This window comes from Chaetura pelagica, unplaced genomic scaffold, assembly GCF_000747805.2.
Source record: "Chaetura pelagica isolate M959 unplaced genomic scaffold, ChaPel_1.0 scaffold546, whole genome shotgun sequence".
Classification (NCBI taxonomy): domain Eukaryota; kingdom Metazoa; phylum Chordata; class Aves; order Apodiformes; family Apodidae; genus Chaetura; species Chaetura pelagica.
Window position 1 is genome coordinate 382,861 of NW_009953798.1, and position 9,375 is coordinate 392,235.

Sequence of the window (9,375 nt, forward strand, 5' to 3'; positions counted from 1 at the left end):
TGACAGTGTGCTGGGCACACAATTACACAGTTTCCCCACTTGCTAGATATTTTCCCTACTTAGTATTTTATTTCATGTAAGAAACTTACATCTTATAAAAGAGACTGCATCTGGGCTTCATTAGACTGCAAATTCAGGGGTATGGGGAGGGGAAGACAAAAAATCTGAAGCGTTTCTCCAAACTTCTCTGGATTCTCCCTGTGGGACTGACAAATGAGAAGGCAAAAGACAGAAACGAAAGATTAACAAAAAATATCACAAAGAAAGGACAAATGAACATATGAAGTCTAAAACACTGCTACAGTCCAACATTTCTCCTAATTTTTTGCTTTAGAAAGCATGTGCTTCATTTAAAAAAATCAAAAGGATTTCACTAAATGTATAAATCAGGTTTAAATACACAAAAATAAAGAATAACAATAAAATATGAGGTCTGTTAATTAAAAATCAAATCGTTCCTATTACATGACATCAGCATACCCTAGCTACTCTCTTCTGATTCAGCCCTACATCATGAGACTCCCTTTCAGAGACACACAAGTTACCCCATCAATTTCTTTTTTCCTGTTCTTTCACATATCTTCCTATTCATCTGACTTCAGTTTCTGACAACTTCTTCACGTCACATGTCCTTGCTTTTCCTTCACCAGGATTCATATTTGCCAAATGTCCTTTTTTCTCTCCCAGTTACTTCTTGGCCCATTTTCTCCAGTGGCTGCAGGGCCAGCCAGAGCTGCTTCTGTGTCCTTTTGCTCATTATGCACTTATTTTTTTCCATGTTCCACTTGTGCTTCTCATTTTTTAAATTTAATATGGGGTTTATGAAATCACTAACACCACATGTCTTAGCACTTTCTTCATATTTTCTGCTGAGAATCATAGTTTGTTTTTACAAAACATAACCATTATTAGTATGTTTAATATTGACCAGTTGTGTCCTTCTAATAATCTTTTCCAAATGTCCATGTCACTTACTGTCCAGTTCTAAAATAAGTAACATAACGTGTTTTGTTTTTTTTACTTTGTTAAAAAAAAAAAAAAAAAAAAAAATGCTTTATTTTCTTATCATCAAAACACCATGTTAGCAGACAATTCAGTACCTCTGGAAGAAAAGAAACACAGTTCTTACTGGATCAAATAATAGATTTTATTTTTAACGTTACTTCCATGTGGTCTTCAGAGGATGAGATAAAATACATTTGTCACTCTATTAGCAAAAGGAAATAATAAGGCAGGTTTTATTTACAATTTTAGATAAATTCACAGGAGAAGTATATATGTAACTTTTTCCAATTATTTGAGTAATGCACTGTAATAAGCAACTACTGGTTGTCCTCTATGTATACGAACATAAAAGTTTCTTATGAAGCTCTCTGCTACATTGTGGAGCAATAGACTAAAAGCAGGAGATTCTGGCTATACTATTGGCCATGTCTCTGCCATGTAAATCCACTGTTAGTTCTTCTCTCACAGGAAGAACAAATTTTATTTTTTTAATAGTTTCCTATATGGTAAATGGCAGGTGTCTGATTTGTCCTATTCAACCCGAAGAAAGATTGCCAGTGTATGTGGTCCCACACACCACTGTCTGACAACCCACTGGAATTAAATTAGAAGGAAGTATTTACACAGAAGTCAATCTTACCAAAATATATAAATAAAAATTTACCAAAACAGTAGTGAAAGATGTAGCTGGGTTATAGGTACATGAGTTTCATCCTCAAAAACAAAATGTCATTTTGCCTTGTCCAGTTTAGCATGGGACTCTGGGAGTGCAAATAAAAATGAAGAGAAGCAGAAGACAGCATAAACACCCAAAGTTGGATAATGCTAACTCACTGCCAGACACCAGCCCAGGCTTCTCTGACCTTAAGAGTTCTCTACATTATCACAAAAGCATGTGCAGATCTAGATGCCCAGGGATACAAGGGCCTAAGAAAGAACAAGCAACTATCTAAATATGAGGTTAGCCACATATGCCAAAGTCTTCTTTTAAAAATACTGTTCTGGCTCTTTAATCACTTGATGGCATGTACACAGGGGCTTTTGCACACAAGTAGTGCCGAAGATCACTCTGAGCTCTAGTCGGGGAATGGGCGAGTGAAACATTGCTTCAGCAATCCCAGCAGTAACCTGTTATCACTGCAGTAGTCACTCCTTCTCTAGTAGCAAGACTACATCTACTGAACTCAATGGGTTACTGAGATGCTAAAGGCAACTCTGGAGGTGGCTACAAACTATACTGCCTAATGTAGCCTTGACAAAGCCTAAAGTTGCGTGCAAGCTTCAGCCCAGACCACTACAAAAATGCAGAAAGAAAGAGCTTTCTCATGCTCTTTTTAGACATGAAGTACTGGTTAGTATTGGAGATGAGGCTTCACCAGTTTGATTTTTGCTCTGATCCATTGCAACAGTTCTTTTGTTATGAAGTGTAAGCAAGAAGAAAAATCTAGTCCATTGAGTCCACAGCTCTTAGCTGTCTGACTTTAAACAGGAGTACAGAGCAGAAATATTGTTTTCATTAACTCCACCAATAAGCTAGCCTTCTGGGTCCAATCTAAAGCTGCTATGAAAAGAATTAATTATTTTACCAAGCTCTCAGTTTTAAGGAATGAAGATTACATAATTCCAGCCTGGCCTCCTTAATTAATTTAATACAGGAATGTTGCTTGCCCACAGTCTGTCTTCTATTGTCCATTAATGTTACACAAACTAAAAGGCAGTCGGCAAAAATAAAAGCTTATGTTTATTATTTAATTACCAAGAAAAACTGAGTGGTGAAGTTTGGACTTTTCCCATGTTAGGCTATATTGGCACCCAAAAATTAATCTAGATATTTGTTTAGGCTAGTGAACGGCTTGTCACTTCCCTTCACTGGAGCCATAAGGTAGAGGATGGGAGGGCACTGTGCCTCCTATCTGTGCATCCTGCCAGCTAGAGGAGATTCCTCCAGGCAGACAGAAGGACATCCAGGGAGCTCGTGCTGGTGTTCTAGGGAAAGCCTCCTGCTAGCATGACACCAGGGCACTGGCATGACACGGTCAGCAGGGACACAACCATTCATCCACACCAGCAGACAGCTGCCTCAGTAAGCAAATGGATAGGCACACCCAGCACCCTTGTGACTAAACACCAAGCTTGCTAAAGGCATGCCAGGCTCCCTGCCTGCCCTGAGGGGTATATCCAACACCTGCTGAGGTGGTCGATCCTGCCTACCCTCAGCAGGATTTAGATTAGACACTTTAACCCAGCCACAACCCCTGAGATTGGAGCTTTTTGCTAAAGGAAAGCAGGTTTAAATGCAGACATAAAAATGAGTACTGTGAATTTGGTCCAATTCTGTACCTAGGAAACCTCTCTTTTCTGCTACATGGGCTTTTGCACAGGCCTCTCAGCCATGATCTGCTCAAGAGCTACTCGGAGGGACACTCCCAGCACAGCCCACCCACCCACTGGACAGAAACCATACCATGGCCCAAGCAAACATTCTTCCTCCAAACAAGGTTATCAGGAAAACACAGACATTTCTGGGTAGTTTATTTTCTTGATTTGCAGATTGCTCAATAAGAAAACATTTCTGATCCTACACAATGCAAGTTCCAAAAAAATTAAGAAGGGAAAAGAAGTATGGAAATAATGGCATAAAAACTTTTATGCTACTAAGCCTCCAAAACAAATTTAAAACACATGTATTTTTTAAGTAGCTTTTTTCTACATATTGGGCCATATTCAAGTCATTGCTTAATTTTTGCCAAACCAGAAAAAAATATGCCAAATGCAGAGCTTTGATGAATGTGCAGGTGATGTCATTTCAAAAAATCCGAGGACATTTAAGAGGGGAAAACAATTTATGATTTCACCTCTGAATGAGAACAGTCTGCTGTTTATTCAGACCCAGTGCATGAAAACAATACTAATCTGGCCTACAGAAAATGAGATAATTTTATTTATTTCAACAAAAGAACTGTTTATACCTAAACAAAGCTGTAACATTTTTTCCTTTCATATTGACTGTGAAATATTAAAATATCCCAGTAGTAACCCCCTAAAACAATCTTTCTTGAGCCATTGCAAAATTCTGCAGTTTGCTGGCTTTGCAAGTTACTCTTCTGTGCATGACCTCCATATTTACAACCCTGTTCCCATGTATACATAAAGAGCAGATTGTCAAAGTAGAGATAGGATCTGCAGATCTCAGAGCAGAGTTTTGTCCTCAGGAACATGAAAAAGATGAGAACAAGAAAAGAAGTTGCCTGTCCTGTTGCCTCAGTGGTCGCCAGTTCCAACTTTCCTCCTTTTCGGTCAGCATACATTGGAGCATGTGAAAACTAAGCCTGTTCTTTTCTGTGATCCCAAAAGGCCGTAACTTGTATGAACAGTGACTTGATGGATGTGGGCTTCTTTGCAGAGCAGGCAGAACATTGTGTGGCTATTAGAAAGAATCACCCTGCCACGTCATGCCTAAACTCTAGGCAAACCACCTTCCAGGTTTGCTCTGCCACGTTTTTCTGATGTGTTCCCCTCATCAGCCACTAGGAGGTAGTTAGTGTCATTTAATAGTACAGCCAGAAATTAACTCCCGAAGGTTTCTTCAAACTTGAGCAGTGTTACCTGCTCACACAGCCAAGAACAATGGCCAGAGTAATCTGTCTTTGCTCTCTCTGAACGCACATAGCGCTACATGTAATGATCTCTATATTTTCATATTTAGCATGTAAACAGAGTCCTCCTGTTTTGTCATGGGCTGTTGGGGCTTCCACTGTTCCTCCAGTCCTGTCCCCACAACAGCTCCACCTTTGCATGCTATTTGCCAGATTTCACACAAACACCCATATTTTCAAGGCAACCCTAGACATAGCCTGCCTTCTGCTTCCAAGCCCCTTCTCAGGAGCATCTGACATCTTGGGAAGCTTGTAATATCTTTTTGCACTTGTTTTATCTTGTTAGCTACTTCTGTTTAAACAAATTAAGTTCAAACATATTCCCTGTGAGTTTCTCTGCACAAGGAATGCATATGTTTACTTCTTTCTGCCCATATTGTTGCATTCGGCTCTATGCCAGTTATCTGAGAACCATAACACTAGGAAGACATCTCAGGTCAGCAAATCTTGGCCTCTGCAACTACTGTCAACATATTTATATCTTTATATTCATTAATGTGATTATGTGAGAGGATAAGGAAGGAAAAGCTAAGAATTCCCATACTCCAGACTGAGCTGAGGCAATATTTGTAACCTTGAAGTGCTAAAATTTAACAGTTTTGGGTGGGCTCAGGAAGATACCAGATACTTGAGAAAGTAGATACTGAGAGACAACTTCAAGAATTCTCTCCCAACAGCTTCCTGTGATGTTTTAAACAGCTAAGAGGAATCCCAGATAACAGGGCTGAAAGAGAGGTCATTTAATCTACTTGCTATAGGAGCACCAGTTGTACCTAAACTGAACTTAAACCAAGAAGGATGTGGAGGATTCTGTAATCTCATGGCAAACATTAAACCTGATAAATTTCTGTCTGAGGCTTTAACCCAAGTTCACTTGTTGATGGGCCCAAAATGTGTGTAACTGAGTTTTAAGAACACAGAGTTTGTTCGGTCTAACACTGGTTGAACACAGTGATGTCCTGAATCTGTTACTTTATATAGCAGTTCACCCAGGCTTCCCAGACAAAAGGTCTAAAGATAGTTAATTCTTCCTCTTTGTTTTGAGGAGAAGGAGGAGAATGAAAAGGTAGGTGATGGGGAGATGGAAAAAAATTTAGGTTTGTACTACAAGGAAGCTGATGACCACCTGGATACCTATGTGTTTGTGATGGTGCATCTAGCAGTTTAGAAGAAATTTAGTTTTCATAACATCTAGCACCAGAGCAGCTGGGATCCTGTTTACAAAATTAACCATCCTAAAAGGTAATATCAGGCAGCTGTTTCTTTCTGAAGAAACACCATTACCATCTTGTAATTTTGTCACACAAAATGACTAAGTAAAACAAATCAATAAAGTAACTATCCTTAAACTAAACAGTGTAACTAGCCTTAAACTAAACAGCACAGTATTGCACCACAGACACTACCTCCAGCAGATTGTAAAGAAGAAAAAAGCATACAAACAGAGCAACTTGGCTGAGAAACTCATGCTGCCAGAATTGAAGGTTCAGCCCTGCAAAAACCTGCTCTGCCTTCATGGTGAGGTGGAGCAGCAGAGGGGGACCTTCAGAAAACTAGGTTGAAGAGACTAGTTAAGGCTCTAAAAATAGACCAAGTGCTGCTGTTTTTACTAAAATGTAAGAGTAGTGTTACAGCAACTCAAAGCAATAACAAGAAAGACTGTGCATCAGGTATGTTTCCTGAGAAACAGGAGCTGCTAGGGGAACAGGAGCAGTAGATAAAAGGCTGAGATGTCTGCTGCGAAGTTGCCATTAAAAAGCCATTGTTCAGTATGGAGGGAGGCATGGAAAATAAAAGCCTCTGTTGCAGTCCAGGAGGAGTTGTTTCTCCTGTAGTATACAAATAAAAAAAAAAAAAAAAAAAAAAAAAAAAAAAAAAAAAAAAAAAAAATATAAATTTTTTTTTTTTAAATGACTTTGTCCTAGTGGAATGTTTCCTGTTTGTGAACTAAACAAAAACAAAAAAAGAAAAAAAAAAAAAGAAAACAACTTAAAGACTTAAGCCTTCTTTTCATTATTAATTACTGTCAATTATTCCATGTTAAAACTTAGGTGAATTGTTGATACCACATCTTTTGCTTATTAAGTAATAGCCATGGTCAGAGCCTTGAAGTTACACTATGCAGAATTCAGTGGGCTCAGCTGTGTGATTTATATGATTTTTACCATCATCGTTCCTTTGATTGCATGATCCTCAAACAAATGAAGTTTTCAAAACATGTTTGCATATACTTCCTATATGACTGTGTGGGTAAATACATCACACAATGATGGATTCCTTCTCCAAAGGCACTTCTGCAAATAAAGATTTACTCATAAAATCCTTGCAATAAAGAGAGAAAAGGGAATGAGTCCGACTGAAGTTTGCACCTTTGAGTCAAATAAATATTTATAAGAAATGTTCCCCATCTCTGTCCATCCACATCCCCATTTGAGCGAAAGGGCCCCATGCTACCCCAGTGCCAACAAGTCCTTTCCGCAGTTCTCCTAGTGCTTCTCCTGTTTATTTCACATACAGTTTCTGCATCTTTCAGAACAAATAAAGCCTGCTTAGTTTTATGCTTTTGGCCAGTCCCACTCCCTAGAGCTTGTTTATATCCTAGATGGTGTGTTACAGTGATAGAAGTTTCTCCTGTTCTCTTTCAGAAGAACCTCTGCAGACATGTCTGGCTATATTTTCAATATAATAAATAATTTCTGCATGAAAACCTGTCTTATTAAAACTGTCACAATGCAACTTTAAAGAAAAGTGATAGAAATCAAGTGCAAACATATGAATAAACAAAACCATTTTCTAGATAGATTAATTTAAAAATCACTGCATGAGGCTTCTCTAATGACAGCAGGACAGTCTTTTAAAAAGTCAATGTATTTGAATTGAAATTATGGAGAAGTCTAGGGTAACATCTGAGCTCTGTTGTCCTAGTTTAGCCACAAAGCTGCTGTAGAATGTGGTTAAATGTACATGTGAGTTGAAAAAGGCACAAAAGTCTTGGATATCCAATAGTAGCTGTTGTGGAGGAAAGATGAAGAGGAAAGAGGAAGAGAACACCTACCTAGAGAACACTCTGCTATGTTGCAACACTAATCAGTGTCTAAAGCAAATCAGTCTGTAGCCAAGAAAAAATACTTTCCTGATTTGTTACTTTTGTTGTGTTTGTCTTTCCTACTTCATTTAAAATTCTTGCTTTTAGAAACAAACTTGTAAATATTTAGAAAATGAATCATTCTAAAGAGCAAAGAAGATTAGAGAAATGCATTGGTACTGAAACAATGTGTCTCACGTAGCCTGTTGGTATAATTCAGTTTTATGTTAGCCGGGAGATATGTAAATGCAAATGGTGAAATGTGGTCCAGTTTTAGAAGGTTGGACTTGATGACCTTCTAGGTCCCTTCCAATTCGGATGATTCTATAAGGTTATGTTTCAAATAATACAGACAACATTAAAATTAAGTTCTAGTTGTTATGTTTACTTTGGTGAAACTAAATTTCATTAATATATTAGCATGTGGAGAAAGTGATTATTTTTTTATAACAATGTTAACATTTCATACATCAAAATGTTTGAGTGTGGACCAAAAGTACACATTTGGCTTTTGGAGGCTTTTGCTACTAGATTTGTTTTGTTTGATCATTCATAACACCTATGTCTTTTCACATAAACACATGTAAAACTTGTGTTAACTATTAAGAAAAAACAGTGTTCCTTTTTGTTTCTTAATGGCTTATCAATACTGCAGTAGTAACAAGATCCATAAGAAACAAGTCTGCACCACACTTGTAGGTAATTAGGCTGTGGTTTATTTCTGTATAAGCCACATTTGCAATTTATTGAAAAGCAATGTGGTTTACAAACAAAAATTATTCACATTGTGTGCCATCGTAAAAAGACTATCTATTGTAACACTAGAACAAAGGAATGCAGACCACTTTGCTCATTAAAAAGGCATTGACATTGAAAGTATATCATTTCTGGAGAGAGCAGAAAGATAAGAAGAAAACAGGAAGAGCTTCTCCTGTGCAAAGCACTTAGTACAGCTAAAGAGATTAAACATTTTATGTAAAAAAGATGCAGTGTTGCTTGTGCTAAATCATATCAGATGTTATCACAGATAAATCACTTTCAGGAGGACAATAAAAAGACAGAGGAGTCTAATGAAATTGTTATTTGTAGAACATCCAACTTAGTGTAACAGGAAGTCTGAACGGTTCCCTGCCCATGGAAAAAACAATGAAAAAAAAAGGGGTGGGGATGTGGGGAGGAGATGGGCATAGGTCACCTGCCTGTGCAGAAGACATCCAGCAACAGTCTAACAAAGATAAGATCAAAGACAAGCTACACAGGAAGCTAGTGATGAAACCTCCTGAGTCTAGTACAACAACCACTCCAGACTGCGAATCATAACCTTTTGAGAAAACCTGTCTACTTCTTCACTGGTACTTCCTGTCTCACCTCATGAATCCTGAAAATTATTAATTTCACAGAGCTATGCAGCTATTGGCTAGCTATTTCAAATCAAGTATCTTCATGAAGGTCAATAGAATAGATCGAAATTGACTTGAAAGATTCCAAATCTGTGATACCAGCTGAACTACAATACTACCCTGGCACTTCTGTTGTTGCTGTTGTTGCTCTTGCTGCTCTTGCTTTTGTTGCTCTCTTTTTTTTTTTTTTTTTTTTTTTTTTTTTTTTTTTGTACTTTTTCCCACTTTT